The sequence below is a fragment of the Taudactylus pleione genome, unplaced genomic scaffold (genome assembly GCF_031769625.1).
Source record: "Taudactylus pleione unplaced genomic scaffold, aTauple2 ptg000053l, whole genome shotgun sequence".
Classification (NCBI taxonomy): Eukaryota; Metazoa; Chordata; class Amphibia; order Anura; family Myobatrachidae; genus Taudactylus; species Taudactylus pleione.
Window position 1 is genome coordinate 36,316,341 of NW_028284455.1, and position 16,539 is coordinate 36,332,879.

At 39.3% G+C, this 16,539-nt stretch overlaps 1 long non-coding RNA gene across 1 annotated transcript in view; it reads right to left on the minus strand.

The window, feature by feature from the left end:
• Positions 1-9,731, minus strand: part of LOC148535365 (uncharacterized) — a 74,753-nt gene extending 65,022 nt beyond the window's left edge. Inside the window, exons 1-2 of the long non-coding RNA XR_015875788.1 lie at positions 9,682-9,731; positions 8,176-8,291 (exon numbers count right to left, since the gene is read on the minus strand). This is a non-coding gene — a long non-coding RNA (uncharacterized LOC148535365). The remainder of the gene's footprint in view (positions 1-8,175; positions 8,292-9,681) is intronic.
• Between the last annotated feature and the right edge of the window lie 6,808 nt (positions 9,732-16,539).

Consider the following 16,539-nt stretch of genomic DNA (forward strand, 5'->3'; position numbering starts at 1 on the left):
TAGCAGTGATGCATTACTATAGTAGAGGTGAAGGATTATTGTGTTACGGGAGTGGTGAGATGGCTATGGAAATGGTAAATATCTAAGGTCTACCCCAGTGAAACTGAGTACATCAGCTGATATATATATATATATATATATATAGATAGATAGATAGATAGATAGATACTTATCGGTAAGATGCAGCACTCGTAGAACTTGTGAGAACTATTTATTCCAAAAGTTAGACAATCAGCAATGTTTCATTGCCTATATCATAGCGGCACTGTCTTCAGGCTAACATACAAACAAAGTGGCATACCTTAAAAGCAGACACCATGTTACATGTGGAGGCCTCCCAGGGCAGGACTATCTACCAAATCCAGCGGCGCATACTAATTGTATCATCAATACTATACAATAGTACACCCCTCACCAAGGAGATAAGGATAAACAAAACATATATACAAAATTATATGGAAACACATTAATCAGAATAATATGCACTGCGATAAGATCATCAATAGAGGTGGTGATTCCTATGTTAATATGTCTCAAAGCCAATAGGATATTAACAAGATGTACTGTAGTGCACATGCATATTAAACCGTAAGGAAGTACAAGGAGCTATATAGTCTCTTTATCTGCACTCTATGGGGTAAATTTACTAAAGTGAGAGTTTTTAGAAGTGAGTTTTAAAAGTGATGTTGCCCATAGCAACCAATCAGATTCTAGCTATTATCTTCTAGAAGGATGCTAGTTAAATGTTAAGTAGAATCTGATTGGTTGCTATGGGCAACATCACTTTTCAAACTCACTTCTAAAAACTCTCACTTTAGTAAATTTACCCCTATCAGTACTACCAAAACAAAGAACATATATAAACGCAAGTCCATTACTATGGACACCTACACAGTATCCTATTACTATGTAAGTACCTAACTGCATATAAACCCATAAGCTGAATCATGGAAACTATATAGCTGGTGCGCTAAAAGTACTAAAAGACACTTAAGTATGTAGACATATATGCACTTAAGTAGCACAATGTGCTCACTATGCACTATTATCCACACCTGTAGTCTAAACAATAATACACATGTGACAGCACAGAACCAACTTTCTGGATATGTTATATAGCTAAGTCATTGCTTTTTGGATATGACTTATGCTGAAATGGATATGACATATTCTGGAATGGATATGATGTATGCTGGAATGTATATGACGTATACCTGAATGGATATGGGGTATGCTGGAATAAATATGACATATGCTGGAATGAATATAGCATATGCTGGAATGGATATGACGTAGAGTATGCTGGAATGCATATGAAGTACGTTGGAATGGATATGAGGTATGCTGAAATGGATATGATGTATGCTGGAATGGATATGACGTATGCTGGAATGGATATGATGTATGCTGGAATGGATTTGACACATACTGGAATGGATATGATGTATGATGGAATGGCAATGACGTATGCTGGAATGGACATGACACATGCTGGAATGGATATGACGTATGCTGGAATGGATATGACGTATACTGGAATGGATATGATGTATTCTGGAATGGATATGATGTATGCTGGAATGGATATGACATGCTGGAGTGGATATGACGTATGCTGGAATGGATATGTCGTATGCTGAAATGGATATGACGTATGCTGGAATGGATATGACATGCTGGAGTGGATATGACGTATGCTGGAATGGATATGACATGCTGGAGTGGATATGACGTATGCTGGAATGGATATGTCGTATGTTGAAATGGATATGACGTATGCTGGAATGGATATGACATGCTGGAGTGGATATGACATATGCTGGAATGGATATGTCGTATGCTGAAATGGATATGGGGTATGTTGGAAAAAATATGACATATGCTGGAATGAATATAGCATATGCTGGAATGGATATGACATACAGTATGCTGGAATGGATATGACGTATGCTGGAATGGATATGATGTATGCTGGAATACATATGAAGTATGCTGGAATGGATATGAGGTAAGCTGGAATCGATATGATGTATGCTGGAATGGATTTGACGTATGCTGGAATGGATATGACATATGCTGGAATGTATATGACACATGCTGGAATGGATATGACGTATGCTAGAATGGATATGACATATGCTGAAATGGATATGATGTATGCTGAAATGGATATGACGTATGATGGAATGGATATGACGTATGCTGGAGTGGATATGACATATGCTGGAATGGATATGACGTATGCTGGAATGGATATGACATATGCTGGAGCTGGAGTGGATATGATGTATACTGGAATGGATATGACATATGCTGAAATGGATATAACAAATACTGGAAAGCACATGACAATGCCAGCCAATCACAGCTCTCCTATATAAGCAGGGCTGCTGGGAAGGAAGAGCTGTAAAGTGGATGTGAGTGCCAACACCATTATCAGTGGTGTACAAACTGTTGCTGTGCTGTTGCTCATAATGTAACACATACTACTACTGCATGTATTATTCATACATGCCTACCCACCCGGTTTTCGCGGGAGGCTCCCAATTTTTCTGGTAACCCCCCACACCCCCAGAAGAGTAGGCATTTCTCCCGCATTCTGCCCACTTCCTAGTGAAGTGGGCAGAATGAGGAGATTTCTGCGCCGATTGCAGGTCTCCATGTAGGGGGCAGGGCTTAATGACGTGTCGAAGTCAGATAATTGGTTTAGATCACTGTACAATTATTATCTGATGATCTAGTCATCTATGGGCTGATGAAGAGTAAATTGGACGCTACTCTGCGTCGGCACAATCCGATGCGCACAAATGCGTATATATATATATTTATGCAAGGTTTAGTCAGTGTATGGGTATGTCTGTAACAAATAATTAAAAAGCACACAGATACTGGTATGAGCAGAGGAGTGTTTTTAATGCAGAGTTAAAAACCATTGTCAGAAGTCCAAATATCTTTAGCATTTGTATGCCTTTTGTTCAATGCTAATGTAGTTAAGAGGAACTGACATTTACACTCCAAATAAGCAGAGGAAAACCTTTGATGAGCTATCAGACTTCATGACTCCAGCAAACATCTGCTGGTCACCTCTGAGCAGAACAACCTTATTGTTTGACCTTGGAATTTGGTACAGGCAAACATAATATTTAATATGTCAGTTAATGGATAAAGTTAGGGGTATATATATATATATATATATATATATATATATATATACAGTATATATATTAATCCATTACACATACACTGATGCACATATCACATACACACATAAACATATATGCATACACATAGACGCTCATATGTGTATCCACATACGTACACATAGACGCTCACATGCGTACTCACATACATACATATGGACATTCACTACGGTTAATAATCAGAGTTATTAAAGGTATTTTGAGCTAATAATTACAATGTAATATGTACTTAAACGAGATCTAAGGTTTAGAATATAAGGGACATGTCATGTTTGGTATCATACTAAATCCCTGTTTATTTGCAGACTTCCGTACCTATGGTCAAAGAAGTCGCATCTTGTTTCTGATGGTTATGGATGATAGGGATTAGTATGCAGTGTTGTAGTTACTTCTTCGGCGGGAAACTACACAAAGCAACTGTTGGAAAACTAAGACATACCCCTGATGACACCATATGAACTAACCAATGACCAGAGTGACCAGATGCAAGAACCAATGGAAACCTGCCAACTTATCCCTTTGTTCTCTCTGTAACCTATACTGAATATATGCTGTGAGCTGGTCTCAGTGTTCAGTCATTTCTCCATTTCTATGGGTGACGGTGACCACAGGGTTCAGGATTGAAATACTGCATACTGGGACCAGTAGCGCAAAGCATATGTATCAGCCGTACTATTTTCATTGCTTTTTATTCTAATTGTTAAAGCTTTCCCTGTTTACATAAATAACTTTTTGTGCTTTGGAACCACATGATTGGACTGGAAAGCAATTCTTTCTTAAGCGACTTGCAGTGCTATATAGCGACTATTAGGAATTAATAGATGCAATTCTGCATGAATCACATCATTTGGCCCCACCCCCTATGTAAATTCTAGCCAATGGCGGCAATTTTACCATGGGGGCGGGGCTTAATGATGCAACTCATGAGGCCCTGTCCCCATAGCCACCCTCCTGCTTCTCTTAAACGGGCTTCTCCCGGGAAGAGAACTTACAAGGTAGGCAAGTATGGTATTATAAGTTACAGCTGCAGATAGAAGATTGCCTCTTTTCAGCTTTTTCCTCCTGTAAGTAGGGTGCTCCTGCTGCAGGCAAGTTTCTATTAGTGTTATTTTCACTGTCCTTTCTGCTCCTAATTCTTTCTTAGCTCTTTCCTTATTACTTAGTCTCCTTCTCTTAGTTCTTTCCCTATGTTTAATTTCTTTCCAGTACCCCAGGTCCCTGCTCATGTTAGGGAGAGTCCTGACTCCGAGCAAGATGGCTCCTTTTCCCTGGATTCCCCTGTTGTCTGGCTAGATGTACTCTTCCTGTATTCAAGCCTGCTGGGTCAGAGGGTTATACTCTGCCACAATCAGCAGTAGACTGTGGTTTTCATACCCCAGATATATCAAGTATGGTTATAACACTCACATGGCTTTATGTATTTATTTAGTGCATATATAAATACTGTATGTGTATGTCTACATGTGTTTCTATGTCTAGGAGATTATACTGTATGTTTATGTATCTGTGGGTATATAAATATATATATATATAATATTGGTTTAGGTGTATTATTCTTACGTGGTATGTTGATTGGTGCAGGTGTCTGTGTATTGGTGTGTGTATAGTTATGATGTTTCATATGTCTGGACAGTGTATGTACAGTATATAGATATTATTTTCATGCTTCAGTGCAAGGCTGTATCTGCCGTAGGTTCAGCACATGGCTGTGGCGCTGCCGGTCACTGGTTGTCATGATTTCATGCTTTACATATACTTGTCATGGATTCGTGTGATAGCTCAGGCTGTGATTAATAGCTTGGGCGCATGGTTTAATTTGAGTTGATGTTTTTTCTTATGTATCAGTGAAGTGTTTTTTGTCAGTGTGCTCTTTGGCTTGTGGTCTGACTATGGGCGTATGTATACGGTGGATAGGTGGATGTGCAGGGCTTCATTGGTACGTGCTATTTTGCTTATACAGGTTTTTTGCCTTAACTTGCTGAGATTTTAATAAAATTCTTAAGCACATTTGCTCAGCATTTCATTCTGCAGCATGGATGGCATAATGGTTAGCTTTACTGCCTAGCACCGCATTGGTCTGGTTAGTTTTATCACTCACACCGCGGAGGTCATGGTCTTTATCCCCATCATGTCCCAAGCTGCTGCCGCCAGTTCCCATTCTTTTAATTTACAGCTGTCCTGTAATATTGTCTAATTTTTGTATGGCAGTTGCCATTTTCTTTTCAGGGATGTTATTAGCTTCCCGGCGGGTTACAGGTGCATATTTTAAATGGCACTCGGAGTCTGTGTAAAGCATGCCGGGCTTTACACTGTCTCCGGGTGCCATCTTAAATATGTACCTGCAACGTGCCGTGAATCAGCGGCTTACAGAAGCCGCTGCTTGGTAAATTCTGCCCACGGTGTCCAAAATCTGTTGTCTAATGTGTGTCTGCCCACGATCATTGTCTAAGGATGTTTTTCTTTGACATGGATATTATCAGGGGATTTTGTTACCTGGGATGGGTCCCTGTTTATCCAGTTCTTGCAAGGGCCCCCTCCTCGCTTCTAAGCTTACGTGTATTCCCTTTTCTCCCCTGGCGACTGGTATCTATATCAACAGTTGGCCTTGTGGCCTTTATTGCGATCGGGTATTCTATTGCACACTGGCCCCCTGGGAGGCATTGCTGTCCCTGGTGCCCTCTGGTGGCTCATACTGCTGGAATCTCTGTGCTGGCAGCTTTTTTGGTGACAGTGGTGCTCCGGGGATGAGGGGTGGCGTGTGTGTAATGGGAGAGCAAAAATGGCTATATACAGCAATGTCTATTCATTGTCTTTATCTCTGTGTCAGACATTAAGTGTTTTCTATGTTTATAATGTTGTTTGGGAATTATGTATATGTTTTGTATATAATACAAATTGAAGAACGGTGGTTTGTGATTCAAATATAAATGGTGTATTTTAAGCGACAGTTATGGTGAAATATATATGTATATATAAGTTACTGTGTCAGAAAAAATTTAGGAATGGACAAGGTTCACTGTTTAATCCCAAATAAACAGTGGCTCATTGTTGCCAGACATACTAATCCTGAGTCAACATGTGTTACTTTCAATTTAGCTGAGTACATACACCATAAATAGCCTGAAATATCCAACATTCATAACTGAGGCAAAAGTGTCCCCTACTGCCTATTACTATGTATGTATATTCCCGGACATGACCTATGTACTTGTAAAATGCTGATGAAGGAGTTTTCCTCCTACATAAACTGTCATTTGTCAGTATACAATCAGCCTTAACCAGCCTACAGTCTGAGTCTACAGCATATAGCCTATGGACGAGGCCTATTTTCGATGTACGAGATGCCAGCTTCAAACTGTTGGAGAGGCTCCTGGGAAATGAAACCATTTATGTTCTAAGTAGATGATCTGTCAAGCAAGTTAAGTGTTTATTCTATTTTACTCTCTTTCTTTTACTTTGTAATAAATGTCTTTTTAACCGATATTTGTTGTGTGGCTTGATTAAAGTCTTTGTATCCAAAGAATCTTATCTCGTTTCACCGAGAACAGTGTGACATAGGTGACCCTTGTTTCCGTTAGATAGTGGGTCAGGTGCATTTGTTACCATATGTGGTGGCTGTACTATTAGCCATGGCTACACATGGCTACTGCATTTTTTTTACCATTGCCAGTCTGCTTCCTTCCATTGTGGGCGCCCTGTCTCCTTTTATGTGGGCAGTGGTAGGTTGGCGGGTTGTGCGCGCATGTGTTAGCAGGGATTTTAGTTATATGTGTTGTTTCCCTCTACTGCTTCTTCTCCTCTGTCACTACTCCCTTTCCAGGGGGTCTCTCTTCTGTTTCTTTTTTTCAGATGTGGATCGTGGTGCCCTGTTTAGTGTTCTGGGTAGCAAGCTGTCATCAACGCCTCCTTTAGGGCCCATGTCGAAGGTCATCAGGTGGGCGCTTTGCAAATTTGCTGGATGGGGTGTTAAATCTAGCATTACAGTTGGTGTGCAGTGGTTCCCTACATTAGTGACTATGTATAGCGCTTGCATAGTTGATTACACTGACAAGGACACACTTCGAGTGGGGATGCTACTTTTCAGTTGGGTCATGTAGTATGCTACTCTTTTAAATTCCTGTTTAACAGCAGACACTCTCCCCTCTTTCTCTCTTCCTGTCTCTTCAGAGACATTGTCTCTCTCTTTCTATCTCTCTCTCTCGCTCACTCTACCTCTCCCTAACCCACCCATTTCTCCCTTTCTTTCTCGTTTCTCTCTCACACTGACACCCTTTCTATTGTGCCCCCTCTCATTCTCCCCTCTCTCTTCCGTGCTCCCCTTCTCTCTCCCTCTCTCCCCAATACTCTCTCTCCTCTTCCTGCTCTCTCTCTCTCTGTCCCTCTCTCTTTGACACTGTGTCCGGTCTAAAAGATACACGGACACAGGCTTAATGCATCAACGTTTTGATGCCTTTAATGTATCGTCATCAGGATCCTGATGACGATGCATTAAAGGTATCGAAACATTGATGCATTAAGCCTGTGCCCATGAATCTTTTAGACTGGAGTGGCACCGATCTGTATGTATATGTGAGCAGTTATGAAGTACTGTGCTACGGAGGGCACCCGGGACTGTATTTGACCTTGTGGGAGTACCATTCTATTCATCACTGTGTACTTTCCTATATATATATATATATATATATATATATATATATATATATATATATATATATATATATATGAAAGTAAAGGAGCGGCGCCTTCAGTGTATCAATCTTAAGTTAAGATCTCTGTAACAGATCTTACAACAAGTGTCCAAACAGTCTTGATTATCCCAAAACGTATCTTCATATACATGTCCCACAGTGTTTATCTCAAAAAAAGTGGAAAACAAATAGAAACATAGTGAGAAATTGTACAACATCCACAGAAATCGTTCCTCTTTTATTTGGGACTGCCTTCTGAATATAAAGAAAACCTAGAAAATTCTTACCTAATATTCCCAAAGAGAACCACCCACGAGCAGTGCGAACACAGGAAACGGGATTCTGCATCCGTCCGGAGATGTAAGAACATGACGTCAGTTACTAAGCGCCTGACTCACTGTGTCTACCAAAAAGACGAAAAAGCGGTAGTATAGTGGTGCACCAATCGATTGTTGTAAATAAAATATAACTTTTATTAAGTATTCATTAAAAAATAATCCCCCTCCAGGATTAGGTTGGCAAAGTATTAAAAAAAATTATAATAAAGTAAGAAAGAAAAAATTGTGAAAGATTTATTTAAAATGATGTGCCAGGAGTCTTATCATACCATCAAAGGGAAACTCCTTATAGAATCTTAAATATTTTAGAATATTAATAACCCCTTTAATAATTTGTCTTGGAGCTATACAAAGTATTCTTATGCCCTTATCTCCAAAGGCACAATAATCTCATAAAATTGCAATAAACTTTTATTTATTGATCCTTGTACAACACGATTATATGTACAAAAAATTTGTACCCTGAGAAGTGACACGTACATCAAAGTTGGCTGTACTTTTTGGCAAATTTACAAAGGGACAACACCAGGTATAATACCTTGGTTGATTGCCCTTATAGACACTCACACTGCTTAACACAAATATAAAGTACTTATATGGTGGAATGTGGTTCGATTGTGCGATTATCAGTGTGAGGCTGATCAATCAGAGATACAAGATAAATACAAAATAGGCTGCAAATGGAAATAAGCAATTGGAGAATGGATCCTACATTTGCTAAACTAGACAACTGAAAATCGGTTGATTGTCTCTATATAGCAAATGCAAATGCCCATATGGTTTAAGCAGAGTCTGAACAGAATGGTGATCAAGTGATTCCTGCTAATTAATTTGTTCACAAAGTATATAGTAAGTGACATGATAATGATAAGTCACACAGAGTAATTTATATATCCAGCTGTAGCCACACTATTGGGGAGTAAGGATATGATGTGTGCAAATTATTGCAATAATCATGTATTATAATGCATCTTGATAGCAGTATTTATACAATATGCACACAGCTGCTGGAAGCCATTCTAAACGGTTAACATGATGCTCTGATAAGTTTAACCAGCATTCATCTGAAATTACTGAAGCCGTAATCAGCATACAACGCATAGCCCACTGTGTGAGATATGTAATCAGACAAGGTAAATCACATCACCAGCTTTGTCCTTGCTGTTTGGACACATGGATACAAAGTGTAGAAATGTTAGGCTGTTTGTTACAGTAATCCTTCATTCATTGTTACTTCCTAGTAGCGCTGCTTAGCATACAGCTAGCTGGAGCTAATTTGACATTCTGATATTTTTGCCCGGCATTCAGATACATTCACTGAACCCGTAATCTGTGTTTAGCAATTAGCCAGCGGTATGAGGTGACCCCTGACACACACACCAATGCACATTTCACCTAGAGCTTAATCATGGTGACAACCCGATATGTGGGTTGATAGGGTTTAAATACACTCACCCAGTCTTCTCAGCTTGTTGGGCGGCCAATCAGAGCTCCGTGATTACTGCCACTCAGGGAAAGGATTGGTAGGTGCTAGCTGATTTCAGCACCAGACCAAAATCATGGATGACAGAGAGGCTGATACTATATAAGCCTCAGTGATAATGTACACAGACAGTGAAGCAGAGAATCGGAAATGGTTTAACAAGCCGCAACAAACAATAATGATTACAGATATATAAATGGAACATTATAATAATAAATAATAAATCATAAACAATCTAAATGGACTACATAAAAAGTGTATAGGTCAATAAATACCCTTGTATGATTCAAAATAAATAGAATATATATTGACTAAATTAAGCTAAGAAGAATGTAAAGAAGTGCACTAATCAAAATGCCTATTTATATCATTCTATACAATATTATCCTGTATGAATAAAACTAATAAGTGCAATTAGAATGAAATGTAGTGATATGCATCTATAAGGGACATAAGTGCTGATGGAAAAAGATGTAAGTAGGGGTGAAACAAAAAATTATTAAGAGGGTCTAACAAAGGAAGAGAGAGATTTTTAATGCTTGAACTAGGACTCTCATAAAGTGAAAAAACAAAGGAAAAACCCACATAATGATAAGTGTCAGTGTCATACGTGTGACAATAAACATACATTTGGTCAAAAAATATAAAAATACAAAATATATTGAATGTGCCATTGATTCATTGATCTGTATTATAAATACCTATATACAGTAACTATAATTCAAGATGATATAACTCATTAAGGTGCTTCAAAAATGTTACAGAATATTTATAAAAAAGCAGAATAATTATTCCTCTCATTGAGGCCCATTGGATGGACACTGCCCATCAAAAATATAAGACATGCTTCACGTCTAAGGAGTTGTTTTGTTAATTCTCCACCTTTTTTAATACTCTTTTTTTAATACTTTGCCAACCTAATCCCAGAGGGGGATTATTTTTTAATGAAAATTTAATAAAAGTTATATTTTATTTACAACAATCGATTGGTGCACCACTATACTACCGCTTTTTTGTCTTTTTGTTATAACATTTGTTAGTTGGTAGCACACCCCTTGTCTCTACATAACAGGTAATTGTTTTTCTGTTTTAATAACCTTCAGGGGGTTATCGATCTGGACCAGTGCGGTAACTTCTTGTGCTTTACTCACTGTGTCTACTCCAAGGAAATCAACATAACACCTTAAAGTGAAGAAATACAGTAAACGAATGAAAAACAACGCTATGTCAAAAACAGCAGTACAATGTATCACAAAAGCTTTGTCACACATTAAAACAAATTATAATGCCTATTCACTATATCAACCAAATTAAAATAGGTATATATTAATAGCAGACAGATATATTATATATATATTGCATTAAAAAGCCAGCAGTCACAAAAGATCTAGAATTATATTATCACTTAAGTGGCCAAAGCTGCAAGGGGTAAATATTATTTAAGACCCATAGGGCTAATAACATTTAAACGGTTAATCCACTCGGCCTCAGCCTGCAATAACTTCTTTCCACTATCACCTCTGTGCAGGGGGATGGGCACCTATTTGATCATACAATATATCTTACACTAGACAAATTGTGCCACACTTATAGAAAGTGGCAAGCTCCAGGTTGGTTGCTTTAACCAGTGTACAACGCAGTGTGATCGTAGACCGATGGGCTGCTATTCTTTCTTTAAATTTCGCCAATATACCTTAAGACACATTGGCATAAGATCTGATATATTAAGAATGTGCTATTACTTGTTAGGTGAAGGCGAATACAATTTATTTTTTTGGTGTGTTTTAACATTAGCTTGTTTCTTATTTATCTACAGTATTTCAGAGAAAGAATACAGCACCCAGCTGTTTGTTTGTGACAACCAAATTCCACCAATTGGGCTTGACCCACAGCCATCTATTACATTTCTGTATGAACATTCCAAATTTCCAGAGGCTAACACTTGTTGAAATGTGCTAAGACTTCCCTTTTACAGAAGTTATAACAAGACACATGTGGATTTTGGAACCCACAATTCACCCAGATTTGGCCATCCTTAGTTTGTTTGGAAAGTAAACATGTCTGTAAGTAGTTTAGACCCTGTTTTAAGATTACTTAAAATGTACTATTTTGTGGCAGAATCATGGGCAGATCACCTAACCATGGAAAAGTGATAAAATGGATTGTGTTAAAGTTCCATACAATCAACTCAATTAACTGTCATTTTTAGAAAACATCCTGTAACATGGCAGTTAGGAGCTGAAAGGCTGGTATTAGTTTTCACTCTCCACTTTATCAATTTTCAAAGATTAGTACATCAGGGCCCATATGTTTATTGTTAAGAGTGTTTACATGGACTTCATTCCAGTGGGCAAGGCACCAAGCATGTCCGCTTATTATCTGTGCTCCGGACCTGGTCTGGCTCCATTTTATATCCACCAGAGTTTTGCCTGGATTGTTCAGGTGTGATTAGTCGGGAGAAATTGTCGATAATATTATATTTGATATAATGACATTTACTACGTTGTAATCCAATGTATTTTGTTGGAGGTAATATGACTCAATGGTACTGTGCTAAAATCACTGGAATGTAAGTGTTGTACGAGTTTAGCAATATCAATGTTGCATTAAATTTATTGTTTGACCACTTGTTGAACTGAAACATTTTCATTTTATTTGTGTTTGCTAAGCATTGTTTTGCACTTTTACACTGTATATTATGCAAACAATCCCTGTGGATTTTACATTTGTATCCATTACAGTGACTATCCTTTATCTCTTTATATTGTTCATGTACAATTTTTTTGTTCCATTTTGTTCATTGTAATTTCACTGATAGCATGTCATACAAATATATACTTTGCAGTTTGGGAGATGTTAATAATGTTTGTGCTTCAATAAAAAACAATTAACAAAAATAGTCATTGACTATGAGTAGAAATACCTTCAGTACTGCATGTTTTCAGTGTGCAACTGTTATACTGCTTTTATACCTAAACTCCGGGTCTGATCCGTAGGTTGGAACAGGGTTCCAAACTGGATCAGACCTGGAATTTAGCCGGCGCCGACCCTGGAAATTCCAGAGTCAGCGCCGTTCACACTGGAGCCGGGTCTGCAGTGACCCAGCTCTTCTGGCATGGAAGTGGACCCTTGGAAATGATGTAATCTCCAAGCGCCACAGAAGCCGGCCACACGCTCCAGGTCATCATGACCCGGATCACGCCGTATACACTACAGGGTTTCACGGGTCATACAAATCTCCAAATAATTAGCTTGTGGCTGCTGTCAATATGCCTAAATGAAGGGAGAAAAAACTGGTTATTATGATGACCTTGTTTAGAAAAAAAACATATTTGATACTCTATAAAATGTTACAAAACTTTATATTTAGAAATTTTAGATTGCTTTGAAAGATATGAAGGTCTTAACAATTGTGAGCACATAACAATACAAAGGTGATACTGGAGGTAGGTTAAATATACTGTAGTGTAATACTGAACCAAGGGATACTTCCTTAAGTAAACATTTAAGTACAATGACCTTTAAGATGTAGACTGCAATGCAGCTGAAGAATGCAGATTGGTCTTTGCTTTAAAAATCTGCATATCTCAGAGCAGCCACGTGCTTGCACACCAATTGAATTGCAATAGCAGTATCAACCACATATCACACAATAATTTTGGTGTGTTAAAAGGAAGAGGTTGGGTAAAAGCAGACCTGTCATGGCTGTTCAGATGGCATTTTCTATGTTTGTAAAATGTAAAGGTTGTGATCTTCCTTGCTTGTGTCTACAATGCAGGGTAATTGGTTTTTATTAAAGTTGATATTGTATCAAAAATTATTTTAAATGTCATCATTATTATTAGTAGTAGAATTACTATGCACCTTATACATTGATAATGTACATTAGACAGGACAAGAATAAATTGGTGCTTAAAAGCGATATAAATGTATTAGTAGTTGGATTGTTTTCCCTTAAGTGCAAATGTCCACAGCAGAGAGCAACAAGCAAAATCATGCTCTTACCACTAATGATTTGGGCCTGGTACACTATAAACTCTACATTGAATAGCTCATCTTATAAGAACAGCTCTGCCAACAGGATCGAGAGGTTGCAGATTCATTCTAATTCTCCACCTCTGTACTCTCAATGATCTTCTTTTTAGATTACCTGGGATATAACTTTCATCTGCCTTTGGTGTAGAATTTAGAAAACCCAAGTATGCTGGTTGAGAGAGAGAGAGGGTATCAGGGAGAAAGAGAAGAGCCAGAGAGAAAGGGTGTTAGGGTAAGAGAGAGAAGCAAGACAAAAAGGAAGAGGTGGGTGGGTCAAGTAGAGGTTGAGAAAGAGAGTGAGAGAGAAAGAGAGACTGTCAGGGAAAGAGAAAGGGAGAGAGGCACCCATTGTCAGAGAGAGATAGTATCAGTGAGAAATAGAGAGGTGAAAGAGAAAAGGTGTCGGGGTGAGAGAAGCGAGAAAGAAAGACGGGTGGGTTAGGGAGATATAGAGAAAGGGGGGAGAGTGTCTGCCGTTATACAGGAATTTAACAGAGTAGCATACTACATGACCTGAGTGAAAAGTAGTATCCAAACTAAAAGTGTGTCCATGTCAGCGCAACTGATTATGCAAGCGCTATACATAGTGACTAACGTAGCGCACCACCGCACGCCAACTGTAAGTCAAGAGCCTCTGACATTGGGCCCCAAAGGAGGTGGAGAAGACAACTCGATATCCAGAACACCAAACTGGACACCGCAATCTATATATGAAAAAGAGAAACAGAAGAAAGATCCCCAGGAGAGGGAGTAGTGACAGAGGAGATGAAGCAGTAGATGGAAACAACACATATATACCTAAAATCCCTGCTAATAAATGCACGCACAACCTGCCCTCCTACCACTGCCCACATAAAAGGAGACAGAGCATCTACAATGGAAGGAAGCAGGCTGGTGACAAAACCCAAATGCATTAGCTATGTGGAGCCATGGCCAAAAGTGCAGCCACTACATAAATTGTAACTGCACCTGACCTGCTATCTAACGGAAACAAGGTACCCCTGTGTCATAGCCTGCCCCTCCACCCCGGAATACCACTGTCACCACAAATGCTGCAAGCGCAGAGACTCCAACACAATGGTAAGACCCCCAATCCCACTGGTCTGATCCTCCAGAGGGCACCGGGGTCAGCAGGGGGCCAGTGCATAATGGAATTCCCCACTGCAATAAAGGCCGCAAGGCCAACTATCGACATAGATACCAGTCACTGGGGGAGAGGAGGGAATGCATGTAAACCTCAAAGCAAGGAAGGGGCCCTTGCAAGAGATGGGTAAACAACCCATCCCAGGTAACAAAATCCCGCAATAATACCCATGTCATAGAAAAACATCCTTAGACAATGACCGTGGGCAGACACACATTAGATAACAGATTTGGACACCATGGGCAGAATTTACGAAGCAGCGCCTGGTGGATTGCAGGTACATATTTAAAACGGCACCCGGAGTCAGTGTAAAGCCCAGCGTACTTTACACTAACCGAGTGCTGTTTAAATTATTCACCTGCAACCCGCCGGAAAGCAGCTACTTCTTAAATTCTGCCCCATGAGGCATAGGAAAAAGGAGCAAGCAGACAGAAAAACACTATGTAGCATTATACATAGAAAACCAGAGGGTGGCCAGGAATGGAGGAAAGGAGAATAGAGGACAGGCGTATATGCATATAGCTGGTTAATGCAGATAGCTAGTTATTTATTTATTTACTACCAGTTACTTAAATATCGCACACATATCATTAGACAGATTACAGGGAAACAATCATATAATTAAGGCACTAAATACACAATGGCGGTAATTCCAGCAACATTGACAGACCCAGCACACAGTCAGGTGACACTCATGACTATGGGTCCCAGGGCATATGCACCAGCAATCAGACCAGCAGAAGGGGACAGTGCAAAGTAACAAATTCGGAGTCAGTGAAAATTCTTGAATGACCTCCGACCACAGATTATAACACCGCAGAGCAAATTAATTAATCTAACATCGCTGAAAAGGAAATGACAAAGGCCGTATGAAAATGAGCCAATATAACAGGACAGCCGTAAATTAAAACAATGGGAACTGGCGGCAGCAGCTTTAGGCTAATATTTCAGTAAATAAAAGTTAACCACGGAACAGAAAATTAACAAATGACAAAACCCCCATTTGGAAACAGACCGCAACACAAACACAAACTAAACACCGCTAGGGACAGGATGGAGATAAAGCTCATGACCTCCGTGGTGTGAGTGATAAAGCTAACCAGACCAATGCGATGCTAGGCAGTAAAGCTAACCATTATGCCATCCATGCTGCAGATACAGCTCTGCACTGAAGCATGAAAATAATATCTACATACATACACTGTACAGACATATGAAACATCACAACTATACACACACCAATACACAGACACCTGCACCAATCAACATACCACGTAAGAATAATACACATAAACCGATATATATATATATATATATATATATATATGAGTACAGGAATGAGCGGCACTCAGCAGACTAAGTTATGTGATGAAATAAAAGTCCTTTATTCCTACGGCGTTACGGGGCTATGCCCCCGTCTTCAGGGACAGACAGTATAAACTACATACACAGACAAGAACATATATATACCATGAAACACTTAACCATGATAAACAATCATGGTACTCACCTGGAAGGCACCGTCCGATCCCGCCAACGCCGCACACGCCAAACAAGCTCTGTACTGTCGCGGTGACGTCACCGGGCGGCGCCAACCCAGGAAGTAAGGTAAAAACTGTGGATGTGTTGTCATGGCAACACCAATGCTGGA